At 40.3% G+C, this 8991-nt stretch overlaps 1 pseudogene; it reads left to right on the forward strand.

Annotated features, from left to right (window-relative positions):
• The first annotated feature begins 6157 nt into the window (after positions 1-6157).
• Positions 6158-6933, forward strand: LOC133051075 (small ribosomal subunit protein eS1-like; annotated as a pseudogene).
• Positions 6934-8991: the final 2058 nt, after the last annotated feature.

An 8991-nucleotide genomic window follows, 5' to 3' on the forward strand; every position in this document is an offset into this window, starting at 1 on the left:
AGGGGAAGACAGAGGATGAAATGGTTGGATGGCATCACCGACTCAACGGACACAAGTTTCAGCAAGCTTCGGTGGGGGTTGGTGATGGACAGGGAGGCCTGGAGTGCTGCCATCCATGGGGTCCCAAAGAGTCAGACATGACTGAGTGACTGAACTGAACTGAACTGAACTGAAAACAAATTCTATTGATAACTTAAGGTGAATGATGTCAGATTTGTGATCTCCGAAAAAGATTTAGCTTCAGTACCAGGGACTAGGCTTGATCGCTCAAGAGCTTTTGGGTAGCACAGTTTTATTAAAGTGGAAAAGGGACAGAGAAAGCTTCTGACATAGACATCAGAAGGGGAACAGAGAGTGCCCCCCTCACTAGTCTAAACAAGGAAATTGTATACTTTTTAAATTAGTTATTACAATAAATCAAAAGAATGTCTCAAGGTTGTAAAAATTTACCAGACCCACTCCCAAAATTTACATTTTAGTATAACAGGATTAGAATTTAACAAAAGATAAAATTTACCAGACCCACTCCCATAATATACATTCTAAAATATCAGGATTAATCAGAAGGTTTCCAAGAAGGAGAAACTGGCCTCAAGCAGGATACATTATTGTTATATAATCCTTAGTGCAGAGTTTAAACTGAATTGTTTGTTGTGTAATAAAGAGTTCTGGGCTTAAAAAAAAAAAAAAAAAGTTTGACTAAGGAATGTAGAGGAAAAATATATGTGTCCTTTCCTCCTCCTTGAGAATTCCAGATCCCTGTATCCTCTTTGAGAGCCCAAGACCCCTCTCTCCTTCTTGGGGACCCCAGACTTCCTATCAACCTGCCTAGGAACTGACTTTCTCACTATGACCCAGAAAGTCCTCACTCTTAAATATGGGAGAGTAGGTCAACTTCAGGGAAAGGATGCATCTTTATGGCAATAAAGATACTATTTGCAGATATTCTAAGAAAACCCATGACAAACCTAAGCAACATATTAAAAAGCAGGAATATCACTTTGCCAACAAAGATCCATATAATCGAAACTATGGTTTTTCCATTAACAGTGTACTTCTGTGAGATTTGTACCGTTAAGAAGGCTGAGAGCAGAAGAATTAATGGTTTTGAATTGTGGTGCTGGAGAAGTCTCTTGCACATGCCTTGGATTACAAGGAGATAAAACCAGTAAATCCTAAAGGAAATCAACCCTGAATATTCTTTGGAAGAACTGATGCTGAAGCTGAAGCTCCAATACTTTGGTCACCTGATGTGGAGGGCCAACTCATTGGAAAAGACTTTGATGCTGGGAAAGATTGAGGACAGGAGGAGAAGGGGGCAACAGAGGATGAGATGGTTGGATGGCATCACTGACTCAATGGACTTGAGTTTGAGCAAACTCCGTAAGATAGTGAAAGACGGAAGTCTGGTGTGCTGCAAGTTAATGAGCTTGCAAGTCAAACATGACTTGGTGACCAAACAACAACAAAAGTATTCACCAAAATACATGTGTGAGTATGCTCACAGTGATTCTAGGTATAGTACCAAACATAGTTTCTAAGTTATAGCCAAGTTGAATTTGCCGGCGTCAAATATACATTTTCCTATTCTCAGTAGAATTTGGTTAAAATATATGACAACAACTTGTAGACTGAAAGCAATGACTATATTAGGGCTATTATCTTTGGAAGAATGGAAGCACACAAGAAGAATTTCACATTCATCTTAGCTTCCTCTCTGATATGCAAGACAGGGAACAAGGGGAGCAGTACAGTAAAGGATTCCTAGCATTCATATTAAAAATTCCCACTGAGTTCTTGACCTCAACATAAACTGTTCATGTGCATGGTATCAGTCTAGAAGGCCTAGCAGATATTTCTTGGAGGATGGAGAATTGTGCTGATATTTTAGAGACTACAAAGTGATGGGCAATGTTGAGTCCAGTGCAGTCAAGTTGATGATTGAGGGTCAAGAAATGCCACAGTATAAAAACAAGATACACCCTCTAGACACAAGATAAATACTGAAACATGCCTGCCTCAACAAAACTTATTGCCAGATCTCAAGAAAATCAAGGTGATTTACTGGTGATTTAATTTCCATCCAGAAAAATTTTAATATTTACCATGATTTGGAGAAGAGTATGTAATCCAAAACTTCTGAAATGTATCACTCATATGAACAGTTCACAATAAAAATGTACTGGATACTAAATATGTGAAAATTCAGGCAAAATGAGTAGAAATCAGTAGTTGAAATAGTCAACAGAAGCAGATCTGGAGATGATTTAGTTATTAAAATTAGAAGACAAAGACTAATTTAATATGTTAAACTAATATTTTAAATAAAAATAAAGCAAAAGATGGAAAATAGTTAAAAAAGCATATCAACAGATAATTTGAATTTATAAAGCTCACATATATATTCTAAAAGCTAAGAAAATACAGTTTTGAGATTAAGAACTCATTGGATACATTTAATAGAAATTAACCACAGGTGAAGATAGAAGTAAAGACAAAGACAGGTCACTAAAGCTTATTCAAAATGAAGCACAAAAAAAGTAAAGAATCAGTTCAATTCAGTCACTCAGTCATGTCCAACTCTTTGTGACCCCATGGACCACAGCACACCAGGCCTCCCTGTCCATCACCAACTCCCGGAGTTTGCTCAAACTCATTTCCACTGAGTCAGTGATGCCATCCAACCATGTCATACTCTGCCATCCCCTTCTCTTCCTGCCCTCAATCTTTCCCAGCATCAGAGTCTTTTCAAAAGAGTCAGCTCTTTGCATCAGGTGGCCAAACTATTGGAGTTTCAGCTTCAACATGAGTTCTTCCAATGAACACCCAGGACTGATTTCCTTTAAGATGGACTGGTTGGATCTCCTTGCAGTCCAAGGGACTCTCAAGAGTCTTCTCAACCCCACAGTTCAAAAGCATCAATTCTTCAGCACTCAGCTTTCTTTATAGTCCAACTCTCATCCATACATGAGTACTGGAAAAACCATAACCTTGACTAGATGGACCTTTGTTGGCAAAGTAATGTCTCTGCTTTTTAATATGCTGTCTAGGTTGGTCACAGCTTTCCTTCCAAGGAGTAAGTGTCTTTTAATTTCATGGCTGCAATCACCATCTACAGTGATTTTGGAGCCCCCCAAAATAAAGTCAGCCACTGTTTCCACTGTTCCCCCATCTATTTGCCAGGAAGTGTTGGGACCAGATGTCATGATTTTTAGTTTTCTGAATGTTGAGTTTTAAGCCAACTTTTTCACTTTCCTCAAGAGGCTTTTTAGTTCTTCTTCACTTTCTGCCATAAGGGTGGGGTCATCTGCATATCTGAGGTCCTTCTTCGTTGTTTTTTTCTGTTTGTTTGTTTGTTTTGTTTTTTTTCCCTTGGTGTGAAATGTTGGTTGAGTAGTTTGGGTTGATTTCTTGTTAGGGGTGACTTGTGCCTGTGTTCTTACCTCCTAAAATGTGTGTTCCAGGGAGGCAATGGCTGTGTGACTGGGGATTGGAGTGGAAGGGGTGGAGAGGGGCCTGGTGTTCTCACAGTCAGGAACAGAGTGGGTTCCCAGGGTGTCTGAATGAATGAGGCAGTTCTGCCCCTCACCCTCCACTCATCTTGACATAATTGACAACTTCCTTAATTTTTGCCCCTGCCTGCAACCTATGACCAACCAACCACATGGAGTCCTGCTCCTAGTTACCTCACTTGCAGCTTCCCTGGGCCAGCAGCCTCCAGTCAAGGCACACCTGAAGCCTTCTTTGTTCTTCATTACAAAGTTTTCCCATTCCTCTTCCTGCCTTTGAGTGTCTGCCAAAGGTAAGTGATGTGGCAACCTCTGAATACTCAATTCTCATTAATTTCAACAGTGATTCCAACTACACAGTGTAGAGAAAGAGCAAATTAGCCAAGATGGTGTGGTTAGGCTCTCTTGCCCCACATTTTGTATATAATGATTATGTAACAGCTGAGATCACTTATAACACTGCACATGAGTGTCACAAGGTACTTGCTTTGTCATGTTCTGGACACATATGAGCTTCCCCTAGAAAGCAGCAGCATTAATTCTGCATCACAGCTCTGTCCGTTGGGTCAGCCATGAGAGGAGAGCATTGTGGTATGGCTGCAGCATCAGCCAGGAGAGAATAAACATATCTGCAGTTCCCACAGCTCTTTGCATCTTCTTCCAGCCTCTTAGCTTGCACCTTGCCTAACCTGGGTTCAACGAACACTGTGCACAGTGTGAACAGCAAGATAATTGGCATCATGGACAGAGTCAGTGATACACATGACAATATTAATTATGCAGGGGATCTTAATACACTTGGAAACTGGAAGTTGGACTTTTGGGTTTTCTCATTCTGACTTTTGGGCTTCCCTTAACCACACACCTGGCTAGGAAACAAGGAGGGATGGGAGAGTATGTCTGTCATGTCAGAAGTCTCTGCTGAAACTGAATTTTATCATGTGAGAAATCAGAGGAAGGAGAATGAGCTTTGAAGCCAGTCAAGCTTGGATCAATGACTAGAACTGACACTCACCAGCTGTGTGACCTTGGGCTCAGGACCTTCACCCCAAGGCCTCCATCTTTTAATCTATTGAATGAGCAAAAGCACCTACCCCATACAACTGTTTGGAAGAATATAAAATAGTCATAAAATCAGGTGGCCATCAACAAGCCCTTGCCCTAGCAAGGGCTTAAACAATGCCAGTCCTCATATTCTTCCCTTCCTGGATATTTCAGACAGATATCGTATATGAACTTAATTTGCAGTCACTTACTTCTTTCAAAGCAAAGAGTAACTTGCTACTTATACTAATACTAAAAGGCCTTAATACTTATTAACATGGATTATTCCCCCAGAAGTTTTTTTTTTTTTCCACAAGTCAACAGGCTCAATGTTGAGGTAACAGCAATGCCTAAGTCATGCTTCCTGCTTGCTCACAATTTAATTGAGGAGAAAAGTCCTTTCTCAAACAATTAAAGTATATTTTGTTGTGTGATATGCCCGACTGGTGACAAAGGTGATGAGTGTTACTCGAGTTCATAGAAAGGGATGTGCATTTTGGTGACCTGCGGCCAAGTTGGAGTACATCTGGGCACTAAAATACCCACACAGAATTGGCTAAGTCACAAGTGCAGGTAAAAATAAATCATGTGAAAATAATACATGGTTGCTACATTGAAAATTTGGAAGACATAAAAGAAATTAAAAAGAAATTATCTACAATCCATATTCTAGAGATAATCACTGGTAATATTGTAATTTGTTTACTCATAGTCTTTTTTACTATATATAATTTTAAAATAATTTGTTAAACAGTTATAAAGATTAAATACATACACACATGCATAAATACATATGCATTCTTTCAGTATGATTTTTTCTCAAATAATTCATCATGGGCATTTTCTCATATTATGAGAAACTTCTGTACTTGGAAATCGAGCAAATGTATTATATTCCTCAAAGTTTATCAAGTAGAGTTTAAAAGTCTTCTATTATTCTTAAAATAAAATTATTTTTGTTTATGTCATCCTGTATTATATATGTTATTTCCATTTTCAATACTATCAATAAAGCTGATGAATAAGGTAGCAAAGTGGATCTTTTTACACAAACTATTTTCTGCAGTTTGGATTATAATTATACCCTTAGATTCCCAAAAAGTGGGGATCACTAGTTCAAAGGGCAAGAATGTCTTTGAATTTCTCGATACATGCTTTTCACAACATCAGACATATCCTATCTCACTGCAGAATTTCAAGAGAAGGGTGTCACAAGAAAGAGGGGAGGCCATCCCTGTCACAGAAACAGCATGAGGGAGTAGGTGTGTATTTTAGGGAAAAGAGGCTGAATCATCAGCAAGACCTAGCCCAGGCCTTGCCATTGAGTATTGGTCCACTAACTACTTGATGAGTAGATGAAAGCTACAAAGATGAAGAATTGTGGACATGTTAGGAAAGCGTAGAATGGAAATGTTTTTTGGAGGAAATGAAGTCTTTGAGAAGCATTGTGAGACAAGTTTAGAGAGGGCTGTGGATGTCTTAAATATCACACATGGGCTTGGAATTTAAACCAAGAAACCAGTGAGAACCACAGAGTAATTTTGCAAGGAAATAATATGAGAAGAATAAAGAATTTTGCCCTTTTTGGCTCTCTGAGCAGCACCATGGTGGTTGGCAAGAACAAGCAGCTTATGAAAGGAGGCAAAAGGGGAGCCAAGAAGAAAGTGGTTGACCCATTTTCTAAAAAAGATGGGTATGATGTGAAAGCACCAGCTACGTTCAATATAAAGAATATTGGTAAAACATTGGTCAGAAGATCTCAAGGAACCAAAATTGCATCTGATGACCTGAAGGGGCATGTTTCTGAAGTGAGTCTTGCTGATCTGCACAATGATAAAGTTGCATTTAGAAAACTCAGACTAATTATTGAGGATGTTCAGGGCGAAAAAATGCTTAATTAATTTCCATGGCATGGATCAAAAAATGGCAGACCATGATTAAAGCTCATGTTGTTGTCAAGATTACCAATGGTTACTTGCTTCGTCTGTTTTGTATGGGTTTTAATAAAAAAAAAAAAAAAATGCAGCAATCAGATTCAGATGACCTCTTATGTCCAGCACCAGCAGGTGCACCAGATTTGCAAGAAGATGATGGAAATCATGACCTGAAAGGTGCAGACAAATGACTTGAAAGAGTTGGTCAATAAATTGATTCCAGATAGCCTTGGGAAAGACATAGAAAAATCTTGCCAATCTATTTATCTGCTCCATGATGTCTTCATTAGAAAAGAAAAAGTGCTGAAGAAGCCCAAGTTTGAATTGGGAAAACTCATGGAGTTACATGGTGAAGTGGTAGTTCTGGAAAAGCTGCTGGGGGTGAGACAGGTGCTAAAGGTGAACGGGATGATGGATACAAGCCATCAGTCCAAGAATCTGTTTAAAATGCAGACTTTTAATGGTGACAAACAAAAGATCTTATTTGTTGGAAAAAAAATAATGAATTTTGCAAATAATCCTCAGGGCATTTGTGGGATGGTTGGGAAAGACTGACTGCAAAGCAGCAAACTATAGGTGAGCTTATAGAAATCAAGATTCTCTATTTGGCTATTTCAATTATCTAAATGTAAAGTAAAAATACTGGGATAAAGGAACAGGGATGGGAATGGAAAAGAGGATGTGAGAAAATAATGTAGGGGAACTCTCTGGCAGCCCAGTGGTTAAGACTCCATGGTTTTACTGCCCAGGGCCAAGGTTCAATCCCTGGTTGGGGAAATTAAGATCCCACAAGCTTCTCAGCAGGGCCAAAAAAAATAGATAACTAGACAAAGTGGATTGATCATTTACTGTACATGGGGAGAGGGACTGTGGGAGGAGCCTAAGTAACCTTTACTGGACCACTGGGATACTCTTCACAGGCATGGGGGCTCCAGGAGGATCTGGTTTGGACAGATTGATGTTAAATGAGTGCCTGACATCTGGATCTCAAGAGAAGACGGCAACAGATCCAAGGATGTTGGTGGTCATCTATCAAGGGGCAATAGATACGCAGTTCTAGAAAGCTTCTAGTAACAGACTTTGCTTAATAATGGAAGCAGGGGAGTTTAGGTCTGATTAAATTGGGGAACTTTTTACAACTCAAAAGGAAATTGAAGCAACAAAGGGATAAGTCTTAGGATGTTTACATAAATAATTATTGTAAGGTCAATGACTACCAACATCACGGTTTTATTTACTAGTGATAAGGCTTAGGGTTAACCATCTTAAAAAGAAAGAGAATGATAGAAGCTAAAAACATACAAAAAAATATCTTTCTACTGCTGGGCCATGCCAAGCTATAAGAAATTAATTTCACTGTTGTTTTCCAATCAGTGTTCACAGCCACTCTGTCAAAGGAGGTTAAAGGGCTGGAGGACAGATGGAAAAGTTGGCCCTGGGATCACAAAGTCTAGGAAAATCCATCAATCAGTAAGCAGTCTGGAAATCCACAAATCCAGCAGACACCAAAAACATCAAGTAATCAGAAGATGGAGAAGAGAAATCCATACCTGGGCCCTTGTTGGAGGTGTTTAGCAACCACACCAGACTGGTGCAGCAAATGGGCATTCTTCCCAGCCCTACTGTGGGCAGTGCCGTGATGGTTCCTCATGCGAGTGTAAAGCACCACCTCCTATGGGAGGCATGGGAAGTACCCTGTCAGTGCCACCCTGGCATCTGATACACCACATCTCGCTTGATAATCTGGTATCAGAAGGGCTGTTTGGTCCCTTAGAAGATCACCTGCACAGAAGGTCTCTAACAGATGTTCTGGCAGGATGGCTGCAGTGATTACAGGATACTCATGTCTAATATAGATGAACAGTGTGCTTACAAAGAAAATGCAACCACAGAAAGTGAAAAACCAATGATGCAAACCAAGGATGGCAAGGAGGGGCCTTGCGGGAGTCCAGGATAAGATAGGAACAAAAATGGCAGAAGCCATAAAGACTGTGTACTGAGAAGTTGCTTGGACCCAGGCCTTATGCCAGCCATATCTCAACCAATTCACACACCTACCCTGCAAATGGGGAAACTGAAGCATTAAGTAGATGGCCAAAATTTGGAGTTTGAGGGTCCTGAACATGAGCCCTCATACCCTCCTCTGACCCTCCCCACATTGTGGCTCTGTGTATCTGAGGCTGCAACAGAGCTGGGGCAGAGAACTCAGTCAGTGTTTGCCTCCAGTAATATTCTGATTTCTAATTTAAAGTTAGTCTTATGATAGGAGACATGCCCTCAGCCCAGGCATTGTTCTTCACTTCTTCATGGTCTTGAGAATTTACTCTGCCCCTAGGGCACTGAATAAGAGGAATCCTGGTGGGAGGAAAGCCTGGCACCTGATCTGGTCAGAAGGTGCATAATGGAGCCAGACCTCTGCTCCTGCGCCCTAGGACTTGGGTAAGGATCGGGTCACCTGGGTCTGGCACTGCTTCTGGCCTGTACATGGGATTAGAATAGCTACC

The sequence above is a fragment of the Dama dama genome, chromosome 33 (genome assembly GCF_033118175.1).
Source record: "Dama dama isolate Ldn47 chromosome 33, ASM3311817v1, whole genome shotgun sequence".
NCBI lineage: Eukaryota > Metazoa > Chordata > Mammalia > Artiodactyla > Cervidae > Dama > Dama dama.